At 43.0% G+C, this 17,476-nt stretch overlaps 1 protein-coding gene across 1 annotated transcript in view; it reads left to right on the top strand.

The window, feature by feature from the left end:
• LOC126267733 (trace amine-associated receptor 1-like) overlaps positions 1-17,476 on the top strand; it is a 456,181-nt gene that overhangs the window by 396,693 nt on the left and 42,012 nt on the right. The window lies entirely within an intron of this gene.

Raw genomic sequence — 17,476 nt, 5'->3', positions numbered from 1 at the left:
TATATCTCTGGCGAGAGAGCAGCGCCAGGGTTCTCCTTCCCCCCTAGCGCCCCCCACCGCTCCTCCCAACAGCCAATATCAGTGGTGGCCGTTTTATGACACGGCGGCGTCCGGCAACGTTATCGAGCGCAAGGCGCGGCCGTCGTCCTGTCCCTTGCCGGCGGCTGCGTCCTGTGAAAACTCCGCCCTCACACGGCCGGCTCAAGCACGTAGTAACTGAGCACCGCCATATCACCACTGGCTGTTCAGCAAGTCCCATCCAGAAACTGCACTGGTCAGAGATAGATATTCACCAGTAGCGAACTAGGCAACCGCTCAGGGCGTGAAAATTTTACGGCAAGTTTGCATGGCATTTTATATTTTCGCATCATTAGAATTCCAAATAGTCTGGTGCGCCCCGCCACGAATTCTTCTCCTGTGCCAAACTCTTCATCTGTAACAGAAACTTACACACGAAGCTCTCATTTATTTGTTGGATGTATTCTAATCTCTATCTTATTCCAATCTCTATCTTCCTCTATACTTTTTCCCCTCTAAAGCTCCCATTAGTACCATAGAAGTTTTTCCCCGATACCTTAACACACAGCCTATCATCCTGTCCTCCTTTCTTGGCAGTGTTCTCCACATATTGTTCCTCGCCAGTTCTGAGGAGAAACTCTACACTATCAGTGCGAATAACTTTCAACACCTTCTACACAACTCTACATTGCACATAAAGCTGTGCTCAGAAAAGTACATTTTTGGGAAGTTCTTTCTCAAATTAGTTCTTCCTCAAACTTCCTCAAACTAGTAGAATTCTTTTGACTAAGAATTTCTTATTTGCCTGTACTAGGCTGCTTTTTGTGTTTCTGTTGCATTATCAGTCACACGTTATTTGTCTTCCGAGATACCAAAATCCCTTAATTTCGTCTACTTCGTACTCTACAGTTTTGATATGGAACTTAGCGCCAATCTCATTTCTACGCTAATCTCATTTCTACAACTCATCACTGGTTTCGGCTTTGTTGCTTCTTGTTCACTCCATGGAGTGTTCTCATTAGACTGTTGATTTCATTCAATATGTCCCGCAATTCTTCTCCACTTTCACGAAGACGGTAACGTCATCGCTCAATCTTTTCACCACCAATTTTTATCCCACTCCTGAAACTTTCTCGTTTTTCCTCTTTACTTCAACGGTACAATGCGCGGGCGACAGCATGCTTTGTAATTTCACACTCCTTGGTTTACATTCTTAGTGGTCTCATTGGTTCCTGTATGCTGAATATGAGCCGCCTTTTCCTACAGCTTACTCTTATTTTTATGAGAATTTCGAAAATGTTCACTATTTTACATTATCGACCCCTTTTTAGGTCGACAACGCCAAGGTATGTACCTTCATATTTTTAAGTACTATTTGTACTATCAAGCACAGCGTCAGGACTGACACTGGTGCCTTTATCTGCCGTAATGCGAAAGCTATCGTCATTTACTAGATCTTCAGTTTTCTTTCCCATTCTTCTGTATATTATTCTTGTGAGTAAATCTGATGCATGAGATGTTAAGCCGATTGTATGTTCTTTGCACTTGCTATCTTGGGGGATCTTGGATATTTTTCGAGAGTTTGATCTTCATTGTCATATATTGTAAAGACCAACACGAATAATCGTTTTTTGTTTACCATTTGCCCTAAATTTCTCCTTTTATCACATCATCATATATTTGCACTCTATTGTAAATACCTTCATGTATTCCTTGCAAGTATCCACTGTATTCTGTGTGTTTAGCAGTGGATCTCCTCTTGCACGGTTACGGTTACCACTTTTGCTTTTAATTTCGCCGAAGCTCTTAGACAGAGAGAGACAGAGAGACAGAGAGCAGAGACCTGTACTGAATACATGGAGAATGAATGTTAAACGAGGAAGAGAAAAAGAGTTTCAACTTATATCGTCTTTGGAACATATTACCTAGGTTTGTATCTTTTCCTAGTTATTACCGTATCTTAGCATTCCATATAAGTGATAGATATTTCTGTGTTACCTTGCTATTCTGCTGCTCTTGATATGACCCTACACTCGTCTGACCAAAGATTGTAATTTTTCTTTTCTTATCCCACACTACATCTCGACTGAACCACAGTATTTCTCTGTTCAGACTGTCCAGCTCCCCTAGCGGCTTCAGACTTCCTGTCCCTAACTCGAGGAATGCTAGATTTTCGTCTTCTGTTCGAAGTATTCCTCTTGGTAACCCTCCTGAGGCAGTCAAGATTATAATGGAGGGCTAGTACGGAACCTATTACCAGTGGAGAGATCATCATGAGAATTTTTCACTTACAGACCACGTGTCTTGTGGAGATACATTATGTGCCTTTAAATCTGTGGTTTCCATTGCCTTCTGCATCCTCATGCCACTGATCATTGCTAACTCTTCGTCTTCCGCAGGTGGTATTCCACCTGAAGGGCCAGAGCAAAGGTTAATCCTTATACTGAAAATGTTGGGCCGCTTTTGCTGATGATTTTTATTCAAAATGTAAACTGTTACTATATTCGAAACGTTTTGATTACAAGAAAAAAAGAGAACAGTTTAAACTACTTGATAAAAGAACGTTTTGAAACGAGATATCGTCATGCTTGTGGGATGTGAGTATGATCTACAGGAAATGTAATACGCGTTAATATTTCAGAACAATTGTCAGCCGGCCGCGGTGGTCTCGCGGTTCTAGGCGCGCAGTCCGGAACCGTGCGACTGCTACGGTCGCAGGTTCGACTCCTGCCTCGGGTGTGGATGTGTGTGATGTCCTTAGGTTAGTTAGGTTTAAGTAGTTCTAAGTTCTAGGGGACTGATAACCACAGCAGTTGAGTCCCATAGTGCTCAGAGCCATTTGAACCATTTTTTGAACAATTGTCACTCATCTCTGATAATGAACGATCCCGCACTTGCTCTTTCTATGAGTTACAACTGCCCATTCCAAGTGCTAAATACATCGTTGTGGGCCAAATTTTTGTCCCAGTGTATGTGACCACCAAAAGGCTACGGCCTAGTAGGCCTGTTGGATATCCGAAACTGGTTTCGACATACCAGTGGCTGTTTCAGTGCGTTCTTCGAAGTGCAACAGATCCTCACTTAACATCTTTATCAACAACAGAGTGAGTGTATTCACTAAATGTATACATACGAAACTAATACGCAGTGAAACAGCGTCATAAACATACAAATCTAATAGCCAAGTGAATTGATAAATGTAAAGTCAACATAGCTTACAAAACTAAAAAATTGAGGTACAGTAGAATGAAACTCCAAAAATTAAATGCAATCACAATTTGAAACAAAAATTCAGTTGGCTACCAAATGATCTGGGAGGCCTTTGAAGAACTATTACACATAAGGACTTTATCTTTCAAGAACTTTACCACTTATACAAAAGGTTAACATACAATAATGAGTAGGAGGAAATTGCTTTTTCTTTTCCTTGTCTTACATTCATTCTCCGTTATTCTATATAGCCCTCCCCCCCCCCTCTCTCTCTCTCTCTCTCTCTCTTGTAGTACCTACACACACACACACACACACACACACACACAGTAGAAAGATAGAGATGATTATTTCATGGATCATTAAATTAGCTGATTTCACATTGAACTCTAGATTTCTTACAACTGGTTGTTAAACTTACCTTAAAATATAAGACTTCTTTACTATTACAGTGACACACGTCCCACGATTTTCATCACTTGGAGTAATTATAGTTCAAAATACAGACAACGGGAACGGTGCCAAACATTAAATATTTATTTTACACAAGTTATGCAGAGCTGTCGTATACAGGCTATCACTCTGTTGCAGAAAAAAAGAATCACTATTTTCCAATTTCTAGTCTGTTATTCTGTTGCTGGGCTACCCTGAATCTGTAATGTAGCACACTGTCATCTGATGATCTCTCGTGTTAGTCAAATCTTTTATTTGTCAATTAGTGCACCTCAGTGAATGGAATAAAAGGACGGCCGTCCTAACGAGAATGAGTCCATTGAAGTGAACCACAGCTCATTTGGAATCCGGCCGACGAGTTCACGTACCTTTCCTCCTGACATAGTATCACCCGCGAAGAAACCACAGTAACGATAAATTAAGTCGACACCAGAGGAGGAGTGTACCGTCGCAACCCCCTCTCTGACGAATTACTGAGGAGTTGGCTGTGTTTTCCCTGTTCCGCCAGCTAGTTCTTTTCGTTGGAACTTGTCCCGCTAACATGCCCATTACCGACGTTGCCTCGCATACACTCCGGTAAACCGCTCGAGGCCATCGCCTTCCCGACACGACTCTTTCTTCCGCCAACACGAGGTCGTTGTCCGATCGGTAAGGAGAAGCGCAGAGACGCGTCGCAAGAGGTCAGGGCGCAGCCTCCCCGACGCTGAGACGGGCGGATTTATCTCCTCCGCTGTCCCGCTGGCTGCCCACACCCTCCTCCCCACGACACACAACCTCTGTGTGGCTCGCCGTCTGCCCTTTTAGGAGCAGGCGTGGCCGTCTTCCCGCCAACGTAACTTGGGACCGATGCCGTGACTCTTCTTTCTCTTTAACCAGAATTTCTCCCTTTTGTATTTTACTTTGAAAGGAATAAACAACCTGTTATATTTATAGTGCGAAATGTTTTCTTTTGCACCGCGACAAACTATCCAGAGTCGTGAACTGGATAGCTAACACGAAGGTAAATTTGGATTGGTTCGTTACACAAAGGAAAACCTGGGAAAATTTGTCAGTTTGCATATAATATAGCTCAAAGAATAAGAGTTTTAAGCTTATGTAATGGTTACCATCGTTTAATAGATCTTTTGTGAACAACAGATTTTGGTCTCACACATTTTTTGCATTTTATTTTGTGTTGTAACCGAAATGAAGCATGATAGTTATATGTACAGCACAGTTGCACATATCTAGAAATGTAAACAAGATAGAAGCCTGATTTTTTTCTCTAAGTTCTTTACACTGTTACATTTAAAGTTGGCTTTTATAAAATGTTTCTGTCATAAATTGTATAGTCCAATACATTCTTTTAATAATTATTATCAAATATTTCAGTAACACACAGTTTTTCCTTAAAAAGTCGTTAATTTTCAAATCTGAATCATAAGAATTTCAACTTCTTATGTTTTGACACAGATAGCAAAATTTTTGCCCTCTATTTTTTATAGTTTTCAGCCTGGGTGTACCAGAACACCAAAAAAGTTATCTTCTGGGAAAATCAAGTAAAAGTGAAACTTGTTTGTCTACCTACCCTCCATAACCCAATGCACCCCAGGTCCATATTCATCTTTCTTCTGGTTCTATCCCTCCCTTTTCTTTTTCAGACTTCTTATTTTTGCTGCTTTGGTGGCTTCCAGCAAAGACTTCTGTGCTTCGAAGAATCATTTCCAGTCAGGGACTGTTGGGGTTCTTTCTGTATTTAGTCCATCAGGCACTCCCATCAAATTCATAACGTTCAACGTTGACACTGCACATCGTTGAAACATAACAGAGCATCCCCCATAGCTATTTTCAAAATATTTAATCCCACCAGAACATTTTTTGATATTCTTTCCCATATGAATTTCTTAAAATTCTCTTTCGGGTCTTGAACACTACTACGTAATTACTTCTGTAATAATCTTGTATCATTAAGAGCTTAAAGACTAAAAGTCATAAAAAACAGTGAAAACTAAATTCTGTGACATGGGAGCATCGTGATGTATCTACACACTTTTAAAGTCCTCTAATTTTGCGGTTTTCTCTGTTACTGTTTCTTCGAAGTAAACTTTCTCTTGTTCAGAAAACAACAGAGAACCTTTATAGACAAAAATGGAAAAATCGATTTTTTGACACTTATTCAAATGCTAGTCCCCTTAAGAAGAAGTACGAGCACAAGAAGCAAAAATAACGATAAAAATAATTTTTAAAAATTAAGAGCAATCTCCCAACAATAACAGAACCAAATAAATATTACTGCAGCTTACAATGAAGGCAAAACTTAGCCTGGTGCAGAAAAAACAAACAGATATTCATATAAATGATAAAATGAATCATTCAGTCCACAGCAGACAGTACACTCCGGATTGAGGTAGTATGGAGGGCAGGCGAACGAAGCCATGCTCTTCGATTTCGTACAAAGCACTCTTAACATTCTGAATTTTTGGAAACTTATTAGGCTGCAGGCACCCCAGTTCCATTTGCACGATTATTCCACTCGTGACGTAAATGGATGGCGATAGGAACCGCGTCCGCTCATCCTCTAAAATTAATAGTGCCAAATACGGTAGTAAACGCGTTGACCCCCTGTAAGTGCGGGATAAAGGCAAAAAAAGAACGTTTATAAAATATAAGGTACAATGAGTTAGGATCACAGATTCCATACAGCTGCAGGTCATATACACTCCACTTCACAACCATCAGCAAAGCCAAATAAAATCCATTAAACACACGGAGTTAGGTTAGTGTTGTTTAACGTCCAGTCGACAACGAGGGCATTAGAGACGGAGCACAAGCTCGGGTTAGGGAAGGATGGGGAAGGAAATCGGCCGTGCCCTTTCAAAGGAACCATCCTGGCATTTGCCTGAAACGATGTAGGGAAATCACGGAAAACCTAAATCAGGATGGCTGGAGACGGGACTGAATTGTCGTCCTCCCAAATGCGAGTCCAGTGTGCTAACCACTGCGCCACCTCACTCGGTCACACACGGAGTCCCTACATGGCACCAGCCACATAGGGGCCGTCTCACTACTTTTGCCCTTAGCCTAGCTGCAGTGGGACTGTTTTTAATGGATTTTATTTGATTTTATTGATGGTTACACAGACCATACTAATTGACAAGAGCTTCTTTGCTCTGAAACTTGTCGTCAAGTGTTGCTAATAAACCTTTGTACCTGCATCCGCTTTGCTGATTTTCTCCAATAATTCAATTACATTCGTCTTTCGTGCACAAAATTGTAATAGGTCAGGGAATAGATTGTTCGTCTGCAAATGGATACCAAACTCGAATAGTGAAAAAAGACTATTGTTGAGGCCCTGTGTCTTCTATCTTGGTAGATACACGTAACTTATTTCGATTAAAGCCATGTGTGAGCAACACGAAAATTCCTAATACCTTCACGAGGGCCACTAATTCAGAGTAATCGTTTTTCCAGCGTACTCCCTAGGAAAGCGCGAAAACCTTCGGAAAATAAACACATAACCGAGCATTAATTGTGCACATTTAACGGAACTTTTTAATGTATAGTGCCACGAGAGACTTCACTTATTAAACGATAGGTTATTGAACTACTGACTGGCACCGTTCAATAAAGACTTCTCTACTTCTAACATGTTTACATATCAGTCGCGACCATAAAAACTAGCTAGGACAGCTCTACACACGAAATCACAGTAGCAGGCAATGACGCAGCGATACGATGCAAGCTTTGTTCATCAATGTCAAACTCTGCATTTAAAAGCCATTTCCTATGTCGCTTCACGTATTTCCCTTGGCAGTAATTAAAATGCTAATCTAATTTATTACGGCGCCGAGAATCGATTATAAAAAGCGACATGGGCTGCACTTGGTCAACCATCGTTACGCTCGCTTACCCATCTCCGACATCAGATAAGTCAATTTTCTTACGTAACGTAATTAAAATACTTTTGTTAGTGCACATTGTGACGAACGCTTATTCTTACATCAACCAATACGAGAATTTCACTATGCGTATTTATCTTCCAAACATTACAGCTACATACTAATTTGTGTCTTCACGGACTCACAGGGTATCCCTAAACCAAACTGCGTTTGACTATTCTTTTCACCGGAAATGTATATGTATTCCACCCTCCTAAGGGATTCGAAATGTCACGTTTCAATAAGTGATACAGCACCCACGACAGCGTCGCAATTGTTCGTTTTTTTTCGTGCCCTCCGGAATAGTAGAAAACATGGCTACCTCGTTTGCTACTTCGTTTGTCGCTGAATAAGTTTCTTCACTGTCTTAAATATTTTACAGAAACCAAATCTCAGGTTCAGTTCCTATGCGGTCTACGTCAATGAACTGGAAGTTTTCTACTGCATACAGAAGTGATCACAAGTCTCTGTTTCGCTGTTAGTGGACATTAACATTGAGTGTGTCCATCCTCCGCCTTTATGACGTCTGCATCTCAGCCTGAGACACTTTCAGCGGCGTATCTGAATGTCTGTGGAAGAATGGTAGACCATTCTTCCTGAAGAGCTGAAACCAGTGGAAATAGTAACGTTGGCCACTGGGATGTGGAGCCAAGTCGACGTTCTAGCTCGTCTCAAGGGTGTTCCATTGGGCTCAGGTCTGAACTCTGGACGCGCTAGTCTGTTTCAGGAATGTTATTGTCCACGGACCGTTCCCTTACAGATGCCTCTTGAGGAAAGGGTGCATTGTCATGCTGATACAAGCATAGTCAGCGGACTGTTACCTTACTACACCCAGTACATAATGCTGTATGTGGTCGTATATCCTTAAGTGCAAAAAGGGACATCACACCTTAAAACGAAAACCACTCCCACACCGTACATCACGTCCTACAGACCACACTGTTCACGCTGCACATGGTTGTTAGTCGCACTCTACAGGCATTAAAAATCTCTAATCCTTTCATAGGATTCCCGCAGCGTATATCATGGGTTATCATCTCAGATTAGTCGTTTCCAGTCACTCATCGTCCTCTGCCGTCGGTACTTACTCCACATCAAGCGTCTTTTAGCTGTGTGACTTATGACGAGCTGCTGGACCACTGTACCCCACACATTCTGACTCCCCACGCACAGTCACTGTGCTAGATCAGACTGGTGGTACCACTTTGTAACTCATGAGGAGTCCCTTTCCCAGAGTTTATTCTCTTCGTTCCAACCACCCTCCGCAGTGCTCGACGGTTCCTGTCGTCAGTCCATGACATCTGCCTGGTCTTGGTTTAACTGTGGGTGTTTCTCCATAATCGTATCACAAATAGTCAATTAGCGCGCCTTCAAAAGGGTTTAAATGACCCTGCTGGAACTGCTGCTACGGTGACGTCCAATCAAAAGTGACTTACGAAGTCACTGATCTCTTATGGGCCACGTAGCTCTGTGTCTTGCCCACATCCATGATTTTCTGGTCGATATGACCGATGATCTACCAGCGACGAGGAAGCCGTGCGCGAGAGATTACTACCTCATCTATCAGGCACGACAACCCGTAACAACGTCGAACCACAACATCCAACCATCCGCTGGACCAGGGTGTGGTGAGCCGTCCACACCCCATACCTGCGCACGCACTCTCGTTCCCTGTGGTATGTGGTGGTGAACGGCAAATTAGTCACAGGCTAGCGCTTCCATTCCCTCCACCTCACCGACGACCCTTTGTGTCCGCACTGTGCCGTCGTCGATTTGGATGCGCACCGCCTGACAAATACTGTGACAGGCACATGCTGAGATCTTGTGCAATGAATGCTGCCGCTCCTGTTCCGTCGACAACCACAGTCTGTCACGCCGGACGAACTCTTACACCCAGATACCACTTACTTTCCCACTACAAGAACGAACGCCGTCAATTGGATGAAGGGCATGGTGCTGTATTACTTTTTGCAAGCCGCTTCCGAAAACGCTCTGGACTTGTGGGTACACCTGACAACGACTCATGAGGCGTACCGCCAACATGCGTTGTACCGCACACGTCTATCGAACTACTTAGGTGCATTAGTAGAGGACCGCCCTGCCCATTGGGGCGTTCCGAGTATCAGAAGGCACACTTAAAAATGATTCACGGTACAAAAAACGGTTCAAATGGCTCTGAGCACTATGGGACTTAACATCTATGGTCATCAGTCCCCTAGAAGTAGAACTACTTAAACCTAACTAATCTAAAGACATCACACAACACCCAATCATCACGAGGCAGAAAAAAGTCCCTGAGCCCGCTGGGAATCGAACCCGGGAACCCGGGCGCGGGAAGCGAGAACGCTACCGCACGACCACGAGCTGCGGACATCATGGTACACGATTCATCCTCAGAAGAAGCGGTTTAGAGGTGTTTCCCCTTACATTCACTAAGCGAAGACGACTCGGAAGCTTCTGGTGGCGTTAGTAGGATCCCGTTATATATAAACCTTATAAATAAGTGAAGACGACCCCTGCCCTCGCTGCCCCCGACCCTTCTCGCAGACCCTTATCTTTCTGCTGTTACTGCTTCTCTTCTGACATCAAAATATTCCCCGTCTCCTTCTGTACTGGTGGGTCCGTCTCTCGTGACATCAAGTGGTCATTTCCGCATTACAAATGGATTGTCCGGATTCTTTTGATAAAATACTGCATTTTCTAAACTAACGAACTTTTATTCATTAACTGAACTTCCGTTGTTACTAATGTTGCACTCAGTAATGAGTGTGGGCATGGAAATGAGATATCACTGCTATGCCTCAACATGACCCCCCGGTGCTATACGACCAAGAGACGTCAAGGTGAACACCGCCTGTGTTCTACGTCCACGTGCAAGAACCACTCACAGACCTAAAGTGGTAGCAGTAGCAGTGGAGGATGTATAAAGCGCGTTGGGGGGATGAGGAGGGGGGCGCAGAAACAGTGCACTCGTTGTCGTAATGCAGAAACGGAACGACCTGATGTCCAAAAGGGCGTTATCATTGGCTTCCAGGCCAAGAGTGGAAGCGTTTCCGAAACGACTAGTTTGTAAACTGTCCGTGTGCTGCCGTGATTAAAATGGCGGTATTCAAAACCGGCGTGGAGGCAATTGTAGTGCACCACGAGCCATAGGTTACAGGAGTGAACGAACGATACGGACATGTTTACGAGCGAACATAAGTGTAATTGCTGAGCAGCTGACCACCCACATAAACTAAGCGTCTATTAACAGCATCTCCTCAGCGTCGGTTCAGAGAACGTTGGTGTGTGTGAGCCTCCGTACCAAGTGCATCCATCCTACCCACAGCCCATCGGCGACGAAGGCTGGGACCTGCACGACAGTACCACAAACGTACGTCCGCAGAGTAGCGACAGGCGTTTTCAGATAAATCACGTTTTATGCCCCTTCGTATAGGTGGCCAATGACGTGTGTAGCGTGAGACGTCTGAAAGCCAAGGTTTCCAGACCTGAGGAGTGACCATGGTCTGGGCAACGTTGTCGCGACATTCCCTGGGTGATTTCGCAAATCTGGAAGGCACATGGACCAACATTAGTATGCATCTAACCCTGGGGACCATGCCCACCACTACATGAAGTTTTTTTCTCCTCAGCACGGTGGCATCTACCAGCAGGTAAACGCCAGTTGCCACACAGTTCTCAGTGTACGTGTGTGGTTCGAAGAGCACAACAGTTACTTTTCGTTCTCAGCTGGCTATGTTGTTGTTGTTGTGGTCTACAGGCCAGAGACTGCTCCTCGTCTCCCCAATTCTATTCAATTACTCCTAATTAGTTATGTTATTTACCCATCTAATCTCCAGTATTCTTCGGTAGCACCACATTTCGAAAGCATCTATTCTCTTCTTGTCTAAACTATTTATCGTCCACGTTTCACTTCCATGCATGGCTACAATCCATACAAATACTTTCAGAAACGACTTCCTGACACTTAAATCTATATTCGATGTTAGCAAATTCCTCTTCTTCATTACCAGTCTACATTTTATATCTTCTCTACTTCGACCATCATCAGTTATTTTGCTCCCCAAATAGCAAAACTTCTTTACTACTTTAAGTGTCTCATTTCCTAATCTAATTCCCTTACCATCACCTACCTTAATTCGACTACTTTTCATTATCCTCGTTTTGCTTTTGTTTGATGTTCGTCTTATATCCACTTTTCAAGACACTGTCCATTCCGTTCAACTGCTCTACCAAGTCCTTTCCTGTCTCTGACAGAATTACAATGTCATCGGTGAACCTCAAAGTTTTTATTTCTCCTCCATGGATTTTAATACCTACTCCCAACTTTTCTTCTGTTCCCTTTACTGCTTGCTCAATATACAGATTGAATAGCATCGGGGAGAGGCTACAACCCTGTCTCACTCCCTTCCCAACCACTGCTTCCGTTTCATACCCCTCGACTCTTATAACTGCCATATGCTTTCGGTACAAATTGTAAATAGCCTTTCACTCCCTGTATTTTACCCCTGCCACCTTCAGAATTTGAAGTAGAGTATTGTAATCAGCATTGTCAAAAGCTTTCTCTAAGTCTACAAATGGTAGAAAGGTACGTTTGCCTTTCCTTAATCTTTCTTCTAAGATAAGTCGTAGAGTCAGTATTGCCTCACGTGTTCCAACATTTCTACGGAATCCAAAGTCATCTTCCCCGAGGTCGGCTTCTATCAGTTTCTCCATTCGCCTGTAAACTATTCGCGTTAGTATTTTGCAGCTGTGACTTATCAAACTGATAGTTCGTTATTTTTCACATCCGTCAACACATACTTTCTTTGGGATTGAAATTAATATATTCTTCTTGAAGTCTGAGGGTATTTCGCCTGTCTCATACAACTTGCTCACCTGATGGTACAGTTTTGTCAGGACTGGCTCTCCCAAGGCTGTCACTAGTGCTAATGGAATGTTGTCTACTCCGGGGGTCTTGTTCGACTCAGGTCTTTTAGTGCTTTGTCAAACTCTTCCCGCAGTACCATATCTCCCATTTCATCATCTACATCCTCTTGCATTTCCATAATATTGTCCTTAAGTACATCGCCCTTGTATAGACCCTCTATATACTCCTTCTACCTTTCTGCTTTCCCTTCTTTGCTTAGAACTGGGTTTCCATCAAAGCTCTTGATATTCATGGAAGTGGTTCTCCTTTCTCCAAAGGTCTCTTTAATTTTCATGTAGGCAGTATCTATCTTACCCCTAGTGAGATAAGCCTCTACATCTGGCTATAAAGTCTGCGAATTTAAACCCAGTCGATAGTGTGTGGAACAATCTTGATCGGTCTGTTAGTGGCATAGAACCTCAATCGAGAAACTTAGCGCAGGGAGCCATGTTACTGAAGTCAGCGTAGCTCTACGTCCCTCGCAGGTAGTATCAACGACCTCTTGACTCTCTGCCTGAACGTCTCACATCGATGGGCGCTGCAAAAGATGGTTATTAAGGCTTCTGAGGTGCGATCACATGAAATGAATCACGTCAACTGCACTGGGCTGAATAGTTCTCTACCACTGATAGCGTTCCACATCAACTTCATGCTCATTCAAAGGGGGCGATTAGTATTATTGCACGTGAACTTACATGGAGAACGACTATACAACTCGCCAAGGTGTAGCACATCGGAGTACCCGGGTCTGAATGTTCGACGGCAGATTAGTGCTGGAGTTCGTAGCTGGACATGCAAATGGCGGCGCCGTGATTGTGGCCGTGGACCGAAGGGGTTTATTGGCCGGTTACTAGTTACGGCTGCTGGCATTCACTGGTGGCGCGGCCGCATTTGGGTTTCAGATTGCCGGCACAGGCGCCTGTAGCGCCCCTGCGCTCCTCTCGACGAGCGGCCCAACACCAGTGCGGGCCCACGCTGTCATTTGGCAGTCCAGTAACGGACTGTCTGACGCTCTGCACAAGGCTCGTGTACAGCGCTGGCCTCCATATTTAAATTCTGCGCCCGCGTTACACCTTCGTTCAGCAGCTTCTAACGACGGCGTTTATACACGTGAAATTTAGAGGAGGTATCCAGGCGTACTGTCGGCAAATAACCACAAAAAGTTTGTTAAGTTATCCATAACTGCTCTCATTTTTAGTCTTCCGTACCTCAGTCGGTAAATGCAACCCTTGTAGGATCACTTTGTTGTGCATTTGTCTGCTTCTCTGTCTGTCTGTCAGACTGTTAAGACTTCTTTTTCCCCGGAAATGGCAGAAGTGTAATGTTGAAGTTTATGTCAAATACTAAGGTCTGTGTTCGCTTGGTGGAGTAAACCATTTCAGCTTCTGTCAATGCAATTAAAAAATACTGCCATACATGTCACACATTTTGATACTTGCAAAGTTACTCATCATTACCTTATCTTTTTAGTGAGTTTCTCGTCCTTTTTAATGAATTTTAGGCTCATTAATATTCCTGCAAAGCGCATCACACTGGTTTAGATCCCGACTTTTATTAGCTCTTTTTATACATTATCGTTGCATATTTATCGTTTAGAACTTTCTACGGCTGCTACCTTGAATCCACTTTGTAACCATTAACGTGATGCTTTTCACTGGACAACATCGGCTCTAACAATAGTTTTTACGAATTTATTTTTTATGAATGTACGTTGTTTTAATACATTTTAAGGGATTACGCATCCGGGTCAAGAGTGATGTTCGAAAGAAATTGTCGTCTTTGACCAGTAACATAATGTGAAGGATTGTTTTCATGTCACTTTTTCATGCATATGATCACAGCTTTGTTGTGATCTGGCGCAGTCAACGAATATGAAAGGGAGAAAAAGAAAAAAAGCCTTATTTGTGGCGGCAGATTGATCTGTAACTTAGCCCGAGGTCTAGGTTAGGGTGGGAGGCTACAGTTTGGTTGTGAGTTAGCATAGCCAACGAATATGATACTAAAACAAGCTTGGTGTCGTAACAGATTGATTTGTAGCTTAGCTCGTCTGAAAAAATCGCCATGTCATCACTTTATAGTCGCCATACTGTTTACGGCGTTTGTCGCATGTTTCCTACGTCACTGCTCAAAGCCGTCGACAAGTATCGAACAGTCCTACATTCCTCTGTATCCACCAGCCTACCCATCATCTCAGCTATCTTCTGTCTGGTTATCCGCGGATGCGCATGCTCGCTCCGTATCGCTATCTTGTGCTTCAGCAGTGGCGTCTTGACAGCCGCCTGTTAGTATACAATCCAGTGCGCGCTCTTGCCAGGGATAAGATCGGTGTCTTGTCATCTGGCTTCGCAGTGCGTTGCTTTCTGCCGATTCGGCTCCGTTTCAGTTCATATCAGTCTCGTGAAAAGCTTTAAAGTAGTTTTCTTCTGAATGGTTTCGGGGGATTAACTATAATTTAAGACTGAATAACTGAGTCTTTACCAGTACGTTTTTCAGTCCAAATGAGGGACCGTTAGGTGCTCAAATTTCGCGTAGATGATCGTATACGATCTTTTATATGGGGACCCCACTAACTCACCAGTTACTCGTGGCGAGAGTAATTTATTAGCATTTACCTAATCGATAGTCTCTCATTAGAAATTTCTTTTTACTAGCTTTCGTCCCTTCTAGCTATCACAGCAGAGACGTATGTTATTTTATGTTTCTCTGCAAAATTGTTGACAATAGATGCTACGTCATTCCAGTCTCTTCTCTCGATCGGAACATGATTATGTATGTTCATCCCACACCCATTTTTCATTTTAGTTATGTTTTCTTGCGTCACACATATCTTTGTCTATTGGTATGTACAGATTACCGTCTAGTAAAATCATCAGACGATCAATTCCTTTTACAAACTGATCTAGAGAGAATTTCTGTATGGTACGAAAAGTGGCAATTAGCACTAAACAAAGAAAAGTGCGAGTTCATCCACATGGGTACTAAAAGAAATCCGATAAATTTTGGATATACGATAAATCGCACAAATCTAAGGGCTGTCAATTCGATTAAATAACTAGGAATTACAATTACGAGCAAATTAAATTAGAAAGACCACATAGATAATATTGTGGGAAGGCGAAACAAAGACTGCGCTTTGTTGGCAGAGCACTTAGAAGATGAGACAAACCCACTACAAAGACAGTCTACATTACACTTGTCCGTCCTCTGCTGGAATATTGCTGCGCGGCATGGGATCATTACCAGCTAGGATTGACGGAGGACATCGGAAAAGTGCAAAGAAGGGCAGCCCGTTCCGTGTTATCGCGTAACAGGTGTGAGAGTGTCACTGATATGATACGCGAGATGTGGTGGCAGTCATTGAAACAATGTCGGTTTTCTTTGCGTCGAGACCTATTTACGAAATTTCAATCACCAACTTTCTCTTCCGAATGCGTAAATATTTTGTTGACACCCACCTACGTAGGGAGATATGATCATTTAACCGTAAATTTACTTTCAAAACTTTTTCTTAAGAATTTACTTTATATACTAGCGATTCATCCAGAACATTAACACGTTTAATCACTCTAATGAGCGTGGAATTAGTTGCCAGGGGGTAAGTGATGAAATCAAAATGAAATTGCTTTTAACAAATGGGAATTTTATTCCTAAAAGCCTTTTTTTAAGAAACAGATTTAAAATTATAATCGGAAAGCACCCACTAAATATCAAGTTATAATTTATTCAGAGGAAGAAAGAAACAAATCTTTGAGTCTATGGCTTTCCGGTTGAGAACCTTGCCGCTCTCTTTTGACACGGCCGTTGTCACGACCGCTCACAACAACCTCTGACAGACTACACAGGTGCAAATCCACAACACACCAGATTACCTTAAAGCAAAAGTTTTAACAATTCACACAAGAACACAAACTATGCACCCCGTAGGAGGGATGGAAATGATACAAAACACTAAAATTAAAAGATTAACTTTCCAACGAAAGTACAACTTGATTTTAACTTCTAAGAAAAGTCTTACGGGGGAAGGGTGGTAACTTTATATACTAAAATGACCATTTAAAATAAAAGCCCATGAAATGCAGTCTTACAAAAATTATACAAGGTTGGCCAAATGCTTTTCAGTACACATATACCGCCTCTAAATATGATAGGCAAGTTAAAAACATATTTCAGTAATTACGCCGTTACACTCCAAGCAATAAATTCGTTAACACACCGAATCCGACAAACATGACAGAGGCAGCTCCGAACGACAGACACTAAATGCCTAACAAATGCGGACGAGAGAGAGACGAGCAAGCTGGGGACGAGAGACTGACCCCAGACTGACTCCAGACTCACGCAGACGGACCACCTGGCGACCTCATAGCGCTCCTTAAATGCACGTGAAGAGGCAACCTTTCCCCTTTCCTGCCCGAGGGAGACACCAAAGCTGCGATTGCCGAAGCGGCGCTACTGCAAGAAACGGAGGGCGACTGCTTCACACAACGCGCTGCGGCGTGCTCTTCGAAACAGCAGCTTTTGCCACGGCTCAATCATCATAATGAAATAAGGGAAATCAGAGCTCGAACGGAAAGATTTGGGTGTTCCTTCTTCCCACGCGCCATTCTAGAGTGGAATGGTAGAATAGTAGCATGGAAATGGTTCAATGAACCTTTTGCCAGGCACTTAAGTGTGAATTGCCGAGTAACCATACAAATGTAGATGTAGATGTAAAATATTATGAAACCGATCGTGCCTATAAAAGGAATGTTGAGTTTAACGTCAAGTCGACGTCGAGGTCGTTAAAGAAGGAGCACAAGCTCAAATTGTATCGAGGATGGGGAAAGAAATCGACCGTGTCCTTTCAGAGGAACCACCCCGGCATTTGCCTAGAGCGATTTAGGGAAATCAGGGATAACCTAAATCAGGATGGTTGGACTCGGATTTGAATCGTCTTCTTCCTGAACGGTCGTGCCTACGACGAAAGGAA

The sequence above is a fragment of the Schistocerca gregaria genome, chromosome 4, assembly GCF_023897955.1.
Source record: "Schistocerca gregaria isolate iqSchGreg1 chromosome 4, iqSchGreg1.2, whole genome shotgun sequence".
NCBI classification, from domain to species: domain Eukaryota; kingdom Metazoa; phylum Arthropoda; class Insecta; order Orthoptera; family Acrididae; genus Schistocerca; species Schistocerca gregaria.
This window is presented reverse-complemented; position numbering and strand designations above follow the sequence as displayed.